The following is a 12,096-nucleotide window of genomic DNA, read 5'->3' as shown; positions in this document are numbered from 1 at the left end:
CGGCCGAGGAGCCTCACCGCATAGCAATCGGGGTGCGAGGCGAGGGATGCGGCGAGATGGCCCCAAAGGCTAGACGGAAGAGGCTGCAGGGCTGCCTCGGAATAGTCCAAGCATCGGACGCGCTTGGGGCGACTACCACTGCCAACCCCTTATCCCGCGATGCGTCCGATACACAGATAGTTCCGAGGCGGCCGAGGAGGTGGGGGATGCAGCGAGATGGCCCCAACGGCTAGACGGAAGAGGCTGCAGGGCCGCCTCGGAATAGTCCAAGCATCGGACGCGCTTGGGGCGACTACCAGTGACAACCCCTTATCCCGCGATGCGTCCGATACACAGATAGTTCCGAGGCGGCCAAGGAGCCTCACCGCATAGCAATCGTGGTGCGAGGTGGGGGATGCGGCGAGATGGCCCCAACGGCTAGACGGAAGAGGCTGCAGGGCCGCCTCGGAATGGTCCAAGCATCGGATGCGCTTGGGGCGACTACCACTGCCAACCCCTTATCCCGCGATGCGTCCGATACACAGATAGTTCCAAGGCGGCCGAGGAGCCTCACAGCATAGCAATCAGGGTGCGAGGCGAGGGATGCGGCGAGAAAGCCCCAACGGCTAGAGGGAAGAGGCTTCAGGTCCGCCTCGGAATGGTCCAAGCATCGGACGCGCTTGGGGCGACTACCAGTGACAACCCCTTATCCCGCGACGCGTCCGATACACAGATAGTTCCAAGGCGGCCGAGGAGCCTCACCGCATAGCAATCGGGGTGCGAGGCGAGGGATGCGGCGAGAAGGACCCAACGGCTACACGGAAGAGGCTTCGGGGCCGCCTCGGAATGGTCCAAGCATCGGACGTGCTTGGGGCGACTACCAGTGACAACCCCTTATCCCGCGACGCGTCCGATACACAGATAGTTCCAAGGCGGCCGAGGAGCCTCACCGCATAGCAATCGGGGTGCGAGGCGAGGGATGCGGCGAGAAGGACCCAACGGCTACACGGAAGAGGCTTCGGGGCCGCCTCGGAATGGTCCAAGCATCGGACGCGCTTGGGGCGACTACCAGTGACAACCCCTTATCCCGCGACGCGTCCGATACACAGATAGTTCCAAGGCGGCCGAGGAGCCTCACCGCATAGCAATCGGGGTGCGAGGCGAGGGATGCGGCGAGAAGGACCCAACGGCTAGACGGAAGAGGCTTCGGGTCCGCCTCGGAATGGTCCAAGCATCGGACGCGCTTGGGGCGACTACCAGTGACAACCCCTTATCCCGCGACGCGTCCGATACACAGATAGTTCCAAGGCGGCCGAGGAGCCTCACCGCATAGCAATCGGGGTGCGAGGCGAGGGATGCGGCGAGAAGGACCCAACGGCTAGACGGAAGAGGCTTCGGGTCCGCCTCGGAATGGTCCAAGCATCGGACGCGCTTGGGGCGACTACCAGTGACAACCCCTTATCCCGCGACGCGTCCGATACACAGATAGTTCCAAGGCGGCCGAGGAGCCTCACCGCATAGCAATCGGGGTGCGAGGCGAGGGATGCGGCGAGAAGGACCCAACGGCTAGACGGAAGAGGCTTCGGGTCCGCCTCGGAATGGTCCAAGCATCGGACGCGCTTGGGGCGACTACCAGTGACAACCCCTTATCCCGCGACGCGTCCGATACACAGATAGTTCCGAGGCGGCCGAGGAGCCTCACCGCATAGCAATCGGGGTGCGAGGCGAAGGATGCGGCGAGAAGGACCCAACGGCTAGACGGAAGAGGCTTCGGGTCCGCCTCGGAATGGTCCAAGCATCGGACGCGCTTGGGGCGACTACCAGTGACAACCCCTTATCCCGCGACGCGTCCGATACACAGATAGTTCCAAGGCGGCCGAGGAGCCTCACCGCATAGCAATCGGGGTGCGAGGCGAGGGATGCGGCGAGAAGGACCCAACGGCTAGACGGAAGAGGCTTCAGGGCCGCCTCGGAATGGTCCAAGCATCGAACGCGCTTGGGGCGACTACCAGTGACAACCCCTTATCCCGCGACGCGTCCGATACACAGATAGTTCCGAGGCGGCCGAGGAGCCTCACCGCATAGCAATCGGGGTGCGAGGCGAGGGATGCGGCGAGAAGGACCCAACGGCTAGACGGAAGAGGCTTCAGGGCCGCCTCGGAATGGTCCAAGCATCGGACGCGCTTGGGGCGACTACCAGTGACAACCCCTTATCCCGCGACGCGTCCGATACACAGATAGTTCCGAGGCGGCCGAGGAGCCTCACCGCATAGCAATCGGGGTGCGAGGCGAGGGATGCGGCGAGAAGGACCCAACGGCTAGACGGAAGAGGCTTCAGGGCCGCCTCGGAATGGTCCAAGCATCGGACGCGCTTGGGGCGACTACCAATGACAACCCCTTATCCCGCGACGCGTCCGATACACAGATAGTTCCGAGGCGGCCGAGGAGCCTCACCGCATAGCAATCGGGGTGCGAGGCGAGGGATGCGGCGAGAAGGACCCAACGGCTAGACGGAAGAGGCTTCAGGGCCGCCTCGGAATGGTCCAAGCATCGGACGCGCTTGGGGCGACTACCAGTGACAACCCCTTATCCCGCGACGCGTCCGATACACAGATAGTTCCGAGGCGGCCGAGGAGCCTCACCGCATAGCAATCGGGGTGCAAGGCGAGGGATGCGGCGAGAAGGACCCAACGGCTAGACGGAAGAGGCTTCAGGGCCGCCTCGGAATGGTCCAAGCATCGGACGCGCTTGGGGCGACTACCAGTGACAACCCCTTATCCCGCGACGCGTCCGATACACAGATAGTTCCGAGGCGGCCGAGGAGCCTCACCGCATAGCAATCGGGGTGCGAGGCGAGGGATGCGGCGAGAAGGACCCAACGGCTAGACGGAAGAGGCTTCAGGGCCGCCTCGGAATGGTCCAAGCATCGGACGCGCTTGGGGCGACTACCGTTGCCAACCCCTTATCCCGCGATGCGTCTGATACACAGATAGTTCCGAGGCGGCCGAGGAGCCTCACCGCATAGCAATCGGGTTGCGAGGCAGATTATTGGGAAGGGAACCCCCTGGGATGCGGCTCAAGCAGTGCCCAAAGGGACTGGAATGCGGAATCACATCGAGAGACCCAAATGCTATACGAGGGCTCAAATCGAATTATCGATTTGGCCACGACATGGACGCATCGGAACGACTACCTTTGCCGAACCACTCGCAATTGCATCCATACCGAAACCAATAGACATTTCCGTTAGAGCCCTCGCATAGCATTCGGGAATCTCGCATGCCCCTCTAAATCGACCAATGCTGGCGCTCAATGAAAATCCGAGCGCTACCACCGTTCGAGCGCCAGCATTGGTCGAGTTAGAGGGGCACGGGGGAGAATGCTCCAGTCAACACCTCCCCTATATAAGTTATTTGTCCGATTCTCGCACAACCGTAGTCTGCCTCGTCGAATCAAACAACGGTCCCAGATTCCGACTTCCGTTCCGTAGAGACCCAAAAGCTAGATGGAGGCTCGCAAGAAAGAGAGTCGGCGCATAGCAATCGGGTTTCTCGAACGTTTAGGGACCGAGCTCACTTGCGGATAGGGCAAAATCCGCCAAGCAACCCAAAAGCTAGACGGGGGCTCGAATCGAATCGCCTAGGCGGCCACAACAACGACGTGTTGGATCGACTACCAGTGCCAAACCATTCAGCAAGACTAGTCTGTGTCGAGGCCGGATAGAGATTCTCAGAGAGCGCCCGCATAGCATTTAGGAGACCTGCCGCGTCCCTCACACTCGACAAATGGTGGTGCACGTTTATAAATCCGAGCGATCCCAACCCTTTCAAGCACCAACATCGGTCGAGATAGAGGGGCACGGAGGGGGCTGCGTGAGACAACACAGTCCCCTATATAAGTTATTTGTCCGATTCTCACACATCCGAAGAATGGTCATCAAATCGGACAACAGCCCAAACTTCCGACTTCCGTCCCAGAAAGCCCAAGAGCTATCTAAAACGTTCATGGCCGGAACTCGATCGCGGCTATACCAGTCCGCCAAGCAACCCAAAAGCTAGACTGGAGCTCTAGTCGAATCACCTCTGTGGCCATTGCAAGGACGTGTTGGAGCGACTACCATTGCCGAACCATTCCGCAGGTCGAGTCCATACCAAGGCCGCATAGAGATTCACGATGAGCTCCTGCATAGCAATCAGGAGACTTGCCGTGTCCATCACAATCGATAAATCCTGGTGCAAGATTTTTGCATCCGAGCGCTCCAACCAGTCGAGCACCAGCATCAATCGACATAAACGGGCACGGGGGGAGGATGCTCGAGAACACTACCTCCCCTATATAAGTTATTTGTCCGATTCTCAAGCAGCCGAAGTCTGGTCATCGAATCGGGTCAAAGACCACAACTTCCGACTTTACCCACAATGCAAGTCATCGAATCGAACATCGGCCCCCGAGTCGGACTCCATGCGTATGTCAGGTCATCGGACCCAAATTCCGCCTTCCTGCGCATGGCGGGCCATCAATATCAACTCGGTCATCGGACCCAAACTCCGCCTTTTTGCGTATGGCACGCCTTCAAATCGGTCATCGGACCCAAATTCCGCCTTCCTGTGCATGGCGGGCCATCAACATCAACTCGGTCATCGGACCCAAATTCCGCCTTTCTGCGCATGGCACGCCATCAACTCGGTCATCGGACCCAAATTCCGCCTTCCTGCGCATGGCAGGTCATCGGACACAAATTCAGACCTCGCCAATATGCCTACGTATCGAATCGGTCATCGGACCCAACTTCCGACTTCATCCATACTGTAGGGTCTTTGAGGTTGGCGCGGTGCGCTCAACCCAGGGAGTCGACCCATCGAAGCATACACCTCCCCTATATAAGCTATTTGTCCGATTCCCACACCTGTGTAGTTTGCACCTCTGACCAGGACATCGACCCCAACTTCCGAACTCGACTGCAACGACGGCACCAGCGCCTTGGTGCGCACCTTGCGACGCACAGTCCCAACATTCGCCTTCCTGCACATGGCAGGTCATCGGACCCAAATTCCGACCTCGCGAGTATGCCTACATATCGAATCGGTCATCGGACCCAACTTCCGACTTCATCCATACCGTAGGGTCTTTGAGGTTGGCGCGGTGCGCTCAACCCGGGGAGTCGACCCAACGAAGCATACACCTCCCCTATATAAGCTATTTGTCCGATTCCCACACCTGTGTAGTTTGCACCTCCGATCAAGACATCGACCCCAACTTCCGAACTCGCCTCCAACGACCGAACCAGCGCCTTGGTGCGCACCTTGCAACGCACAGTGCCAACATTCGCCTTCCTGCACGTGGCAGGTCATCGGACCCAAATTCCGACCTCGCGAGTATGCCTACATATCGAATCGGTCATCGGACCCAACTTCCGACTTCATCCATACCGTAGGGTCTTTGAGGTTGGCGCGGTGCGCTCAACCCGGGGAGTCGACCCAACGAAGCATACACCTCCCCTATATAAGCTATTTGTCCGATTCCCACACCTGTGTAGCTTGCACCTCCGATCAGGACATCGACCCCAACTTCCGAACTCGACTAAAAAGACCGCACCAGCGCCTTGGTGTGCACCTTGCAACGCACAGTGTCAACATTCGCCTTCCTGCACATGGCAGGTCATCGGACCCAAATTCCGACCTCATGAGCATACCTACTAATCGAATCGGTCATCGGACCCAACTTCCGACTTCATCCATACCGTAGGGTCTTTGAGGTTGGCGCGGTGCGCTCAACCTGGGGAGTCGACCCATCGAAGCATACACCTCCCCTATATAAGCTATTTGTCCGATTCCGACACCTGTGTAGTTTGCACCTCCGCTCAGGACATCGACCCCAACTTCCGAACTCGCCTGCAACGACCGAACCAGCGCCTTGGTGCGCACCAAAAGTGCGCACTTTTGGAGGGCACTTTTGTGCGCTCCAAAGGTGCGCACTTTTGGAGGGCACTTTTCTGCGCTCCAAAGGTGCGCACTTTTGGAGGGCACTTTTTGGAGGGCACTTTTCTGCGCTCCAAAGGTGCGCACTTTTGGAGGGCACTTTTTGGAGGGCACTTTTCTGCGCTCCAAAGGTGCGCACTTTTGGAGGGCACTTTTTGGAGGGCACTTTTCTGCGCTCCAAAGGTGCGCACTTTTGGAGGGCACTTTTTGGAGGGCACTTTTCTGCGCTCCAAAGGTGCGCACTTTTGGAGGGCACTTTTTGGAGGGCACTTTTCTGCGCTCCAAAGGTGCGCACTTTTGGAGGGCACTTTTTGGAGGGCACTTTTCTGCGCTCCAAAGGTGCGCACTTTTGGAGGGCACTTTTTGGAGGGCACTTTTCTGCGCTCCAAAGGTGCGCACTTTTGGAGGGCACTTTTTGGAGGGCACTTTTCTGCGCTCCAAAGGTGCGCACTTTTGGAGGGCACTTTTTGGAGGGCACTTTTCTGCGCTCCAAAGGTGCGCACTTTTGGAGGGCACTTTTTGGAGGGCACTTTTCTGCGCTCCAAAGGTGCGCACTTTTGGAGGGCACTTTTTGGAGGGCACTTTTCTGCGCTCCAAAGGTGCGCACTTTTGGAGGGCACTTTTGTGCACTCCAAAGGTGCGCACTTTTGGAGGGCACTTTTCCTGTGCTCCAAAGGTGCACACCTAGGTGAGCACCTTCGACCACACCTTGTAGCACACCAAACTCTGACTTTCGACTTCATCCGCAATGCAGGGTCTTTGAGGTTGGCGCAATGCGCACAACCAGGGGAGTCGACCCATCAAACCCAACACCTCCCCTATATAAGCTATTTGTCTGATTCTCATACATGCGTAGCCTGCAGGAGCAATTAGGACATCGACCCCAACTTTCGGCTTCTAAACGAAAACAAGGTCTTTGAGGTTGGTGTAATGCGAACAACTAGGGGAGTCAACCCATCAAACCCAACACCTCCCCTATATAAGCTATTTGTCTGATTCTCATACATGTGTAGTCTACAGGAGCAATTAGGACATCGACCCCAACTTTTGACTTCTTAACGAAAACAAGGTCTTTGAGGTTGACGTAATGCGCACAACCAGGGGAGTCGACCCATCAAACCCAACACCTCCCCTATATAAGCTATTTGTCCGATTCTCATACATGTGTAGCCTGCAGGAGCCATTAGGACATTGACCCCAACTTTTGACTTCTTAACGAAAACAAGGTCTTTGAGGTTGGCGTAATGCGCACAACCAAGGGAGTTGACCCATCAAACCCAACACCTCCCCTATATAAGCTATTTGTCTGATTCTCATACATGTGTAGCCTGCAACAACGATTAGGACATCCACCCCAACTTCTGAATTCGTCTGCGTTGACCGCACCAAAGGTGCACGCCTTGGTGCTCACCAAAATCCGACTTCCGACTTCTTCTGCTATGCGGGGTCTTTGAGGTTGGCGCAGTGCGCACAACCAGGGGAGTCAACCCACCGAATGCAACACCTCCCCTATATAAGCTATTTGTCTGATTCTCATACATGCGTAGACTGCAGCAATGATTAGGACATCCACCCCAACTTTTGACTTCTTAAACAAGACAGGGTCTTTGAAGTTGGTGCAGTGCACACAACCAGGGGAGTCGACCCATCAAACGCAACACCTCCCCTATATAAAGCTATTTGTCCGATTCTCATACGTGTAGTCTGCAGCAGCGATTAGGACATCGACCCCAACTTCCGAATTCGTTTGCATTGACCGCACCAAAGGTGCACGCCTTGGTGTGCACCCTGGAGTGCACTTTGGTGCTCACCTCGGTGCACACTTTGGTGTGCACCTCGGTGTGCACCAAAGGTGCGCACCTTGGAGCGCACCAAAGGTGTACACTTTGGAGCGCACCACATAGGGTCTTTGAGAGGTTGGCGCAGTGCGCACACCAAGGTGGGTGTTGAGGTGCGTGCCGAGGTGGGTGGGTGCTAGGGTGCGCTCCATGGTGGGTGCCAGGGTGGGTGCGTGCTAGGGTGGATTCCAAAGAGGGTCATAGGGTGGGTGCCAAGGTGGGTTGGTGATATAGTGGGTTCAAAGGTGGGTACTAGGGTGGGTTCCAAGGTGGGTCACAAGTTGGGTGCCAGGATGCGTGGGTGTTAGGTTGGGTGCCAAGGTGGGCTCCTGCGTGGGTGGGTGCTAGGGTGGGTTTCAAGGTGGACGCGAGGGCGGGTGCCAAGGTGGGTAACAAGTTGGGTGTTAGGATGGGTGAGTGCTAGAGTGGGTGCCAAGGTGGGTGGGTGCTAAGGTGGATGCCAAGGTGGTTCACAGGGTGGGTGGGTTCTAGGGTGAGTTCCAAGGTGGGTCACAGGTTCAGTGCTAGGGTGGGTGTCAAGGCGGGTGTCGAGGTGCCTGGGTGCTAGGGTGTGGATGCCAATGTGGGTCATAGGGTGGGTACTAGGGTGGGCTGCAATGTGGGTGCCAAGGTGGGTAACATGCTCGGTGGGTTCTAAATTGGGTGCCAGGGTGGGTGTGCACCCACCTTGCCCGAGGTGGGTGCCAAGGTGCCAGTGTGGGTGGGTGCTAAGGTGGATGCCAAGGTGGGTGAGAAGGTGGGTGATAGGTTGAGTGGTAGGATGGGTGGGTGCCAAGATGGGTCACAGGGTGGGTGCAAGGGTGGGTAGGTGCTAGGGTTGGTGTCAGGGTGGGTGGGTGCTAGGTTGGGTTCCAAGGTGGGTGCGAGGGTGAGTGTCAAGGTGGGTCACAGGTTAGGTGCTAGGATGGGTGAGTGCTAGGGTGCAAAGGTGCCAGGGTGGGTGCTAGGATGGGTCGATGCTAGGGTGAGTGGCAAGGTGGGTCCACAAGTGTCAAGGTGGGTGCCGAGGTGGGTGCCAAGTCGGCGACTGCTATGGTGGATGCCAAGGTGGGTCACGGGGTGGGTGCCAAGTTGCTAGGTTGGGTTCCAAGGTGGGTGCCAACGTGGGTGCTAGGGTGCGTGGGTTAAAGGGTGTGTCACAACGTGGGTGCCAGGATGGGTGCGCACCCACACTGGCCAAGACGGGTGCGGGTGCAAGGTTGGGTTCCAAGCCCGGTCACAGGCTGGGTGCTAGGATGGGTGGGTGCCAAGGTGGGCACCAGGGTGGGTGCACCCACCCTGGCCAAGGTGGGTCACGGGGTGGGTCCTAGGGTGGGTAACGGGGTGGGTACTAAGGTGCGTGCCAAGGTGGGTCATAGGGTGGGTGCCAAGGTGGGCACCAGGGTGGGTGTGCACCAACCCTAGCCAGGGTAGGTCACGGGGTGGTTGTCGGGGTGGGCGTCAAGGAGCCAAGGTGGGTGGCAAGTAGCCAAGTTGCGTGCCAAGGTGGGTGTCGGGGTGGGTGCCAAGGATCCAAGGTGGGTGCCAAGGAACCAAGGTGGGTGTCTGGGTGGGTGCCGAGGTGGGAGCCAGGGTGGGTCCCAAGGTGAGTGCAAAGGTGGGTGCCAGGGTCAAGGTGAGTGCCAATGTGGGTTCCAAGGTGCCAGGGTCAGGGTGAGTGCCAATGTGGGTTCAAAGGTGCTAAGTTGGGTGCGAGGTTGGGTGCGAGGGTGGGTGGGTGCCAAGGTGTGCTAGGTGGAAGCCCGGGTGGGTCGGCATCCCATGGGTGTCGAGTTGGGTGCCTGATGGGTGCTTCTTGTCAAGTTTTAGTCGTCGGGACTCATTTCGAGCCTTAGAGGTCGTTTCTTGTCCGGTTGCCCTGTCTTCGACCTGGGAACCCAATTTTGGTCCTCGGGTCCCATTTTTTTTTGTCTCGCATCCCACTTTTGGCCTGTGGCCTTTTCGGGGTCGATTCTCGTTTTGGGCATCAGAGCATGTTTCTTCTCCTAAAACCCAATATTTGTTTATTAAGTCTCGGAACACATTTTTGTTCTCGTGGACCCATCATGGGTCTTGGAACGCATTTGTGGTCCTTGGGTCCCATTTTGCATCCCGAAACTTGTGTTTTGGTGCTTGATCCCTATTTTGGGTGCCCACCTTGCACCAAGTGCGCACCCGGGGCAAACCGAGCGCCTTGGTGCACCGGGGCAAGATCGAGCGTGCACCCGAGGCGCCCCGAACATGCACCAAGGTGCACTCGGCCCACATGTGAGCGCAGGTCGTTGCGCCCGAGGTGGTGTGTGGGCACCGCGTTGCAGACGGGACACTGCACGCACACGACGCCCCCTCCAGGTGCACGCACGTAGGCCGGGCCGGGTGCACACCCGACGCCCTAGCAAGGTGCGCGCACCCGGGCAGGGCTCACACTTGGCGAACGGGGCGCACTTCGCGAGGGAGGGTGTGCACCTCGACGGGGGTGGGTGGCCGGGGTGGATTCGCACGTGGGTCGCGGTTTGCTAAGTACACACTGCGACAAGCTCATAACGGGTGCGATCATACCAGCATTAGTGCACCGGATCCCATCAGAACTCCGCAGTTAAGCGCGCTTGGGCCGGAGTAGTACTGGGATGGGTGACCTCCCGGGAAGTCCCGGTGTTGCACCCTTTTTTAGTTTTTCGCCGGGCGTCGCAATGCTATTTGAATAAACCTTTTGCCCGTTTGCGTTCTCGTCGGGGCCGGGCCGGGCCGGGGTGCGCTGCCCGCACTACCGCGCGCGCGGGGGCGACACCGAGCGCGCACCCGAGGCGCCCCGAGCACACAGGCCACGGTGCAACCCGGGCGTTGTGCGCGCACCCCGGTGCGCCCGAGGTGCTGCGCGCGCACCCAGGTGAAATCGGTGTGCACCTCGGCCAGTGCGCGCTCGGTCGAGTCGCGCACGTTGGCCAAGGTGCACGGTGATGTTTCTTACTCTAAGGTTCCGCACCAGACGCCCGGGACAGGTGAGCGAAGCTGGGCGGGGCCGGGTGCGCGGCCGGGGCAGGTGCACGCAGCTGGAGAGAGCTTTGGAGCACACTTCGGAGCGCACCAATGATGCGCTCCATTCAAAAGTTTCCTGAAAAGGCAAAAAAAGTTGAGATTATAGAATTTCCCACTTGAGAGATTGTAAAAAAAAAAAATTTAAAATGAAGGAAACGCGGGTGCCAAGGTGTGCGCAGCCCAGCCAAGGTGTGCGCACCAAGGCGCCCACCCTGGCGAAGGTGCACGCAAGGTGCGCACCCGAGGCAAACCGGACAATTAACCCAACTTTCGACTTCGCGCGCACCTTGGAGCGCACTTCGGAGCGCTCCTTGGTGCGCACCAATCTTGGGCACCTCGGAGTGCACCATGGCGCCCACCAAGGTGCGCACCCGGGGCAAACCGAGCTCCGACTTCGTGCGCACCTTGGAGCGCACGAAAGGTGCGCACCATGGCGCCCACCAAGGTGCGCAGCCCAGCCAAGGCGTGCGCATCAAGGTGCGCACCCTGGCGAAGGTGCGCACCCGGGGCAAACCGAGCTCCGACTTCGTGCGCACCTTGGAGCGCACAAAAGGTGCGCAACCCAGCCAAGGTGTGCGCACCCCGGTCAAACCGAGCTCCGAATCGTGCGCACCAGAGGTGCACGCCATCGTGCGCACCTTGGAGCACACTTCGGAGCCCTCCTTGGTGCGCGCCGATGTTGCGCACCTCGGAGCGCACCCGGGGAAAACAATGCAATTAACCCGACTTTCGACTTCGTGGGCACCTCGGAGCGCTCTCGGGTTCGCACCTCGGAGCACACCGAGGTGCGCACCTTTGATGCGCTGCCTTCACCAATTTCCAGAAAAGGCAAGAAAACATTGAGAAGGTGTGCGCACCGAGGTGCCCACCCTGGCGAAGGTGCACGCGAGGTGCGCACCCGGGGCAAACCGGGCTCCGACTTCGTGCACGCCGCACCTTGGAGCACACTTCGGAGCGCTCCTTGGTGCGCACCAGGGCGCGCAACCCAGCCGAGGTGCCCACCCCGGCGAAGGTGCACGCGAGGTGCGCACCCGGGGCAAACCGGGCTCCGACTTCGTGCACGCCATGGTGCCCACCGCGGCGAAGGTGCACGCGAGGTGCGCACCCGGGGCAAACCGGGCTCCGACTTCGTGCACGCCGCACCTTGGAGCACACTTCGGAGCGCTCCTTGGTGCGCACCATGGTGCCCACCAGGGCGCGCAACCCCGCCGAAGGTGCACGCGAGGTGCGCACCCGGGGCAAACCGGGCTCCGACTTCGTGCACG

General features: G+C 59.1%; 1 non-coding gene across 1 annotated transcript; it reads left to right on the top strand.

Moving 5' to 3' along the window:
* The first annotated feature begins 10,340 nt into the window (after positions 1 to 10,340).
* On the top strand, positions 10,341 to 10,459 carry LOC131870050 (5S ribosomal RNA). Its single transcript, XR_009368418.1, has one exon. It is a non-coding gene; the product is annotated as a 5S ribosomal RNA (ribosomal RNA).
* Positions 10,460 to 12,096: the final 1,637 nt, after the last annotated feature.

The sequence above is a fragment of the Cryptomeria japonica genome, unplaced genomic scaffold (assembly GCF_030272615.1).
Source record: "Cryptomeria japonica unplaced genomic scaffold, Sugi_1.0 HiC_scaffold_280, whole genome shotgun sequence".
Taxonomy (NCBI): Eukaryota; Viridiplantae; Streptophyta; class Pinopsida; order Cupressales; family Cupressaceae; genus Cryptomeria; species Cryptomeria japonica.
Note: the sequence above shows the minus strand (reverse complement) of the source record. Positions and strands in the feature narration are given on the sequence as shown.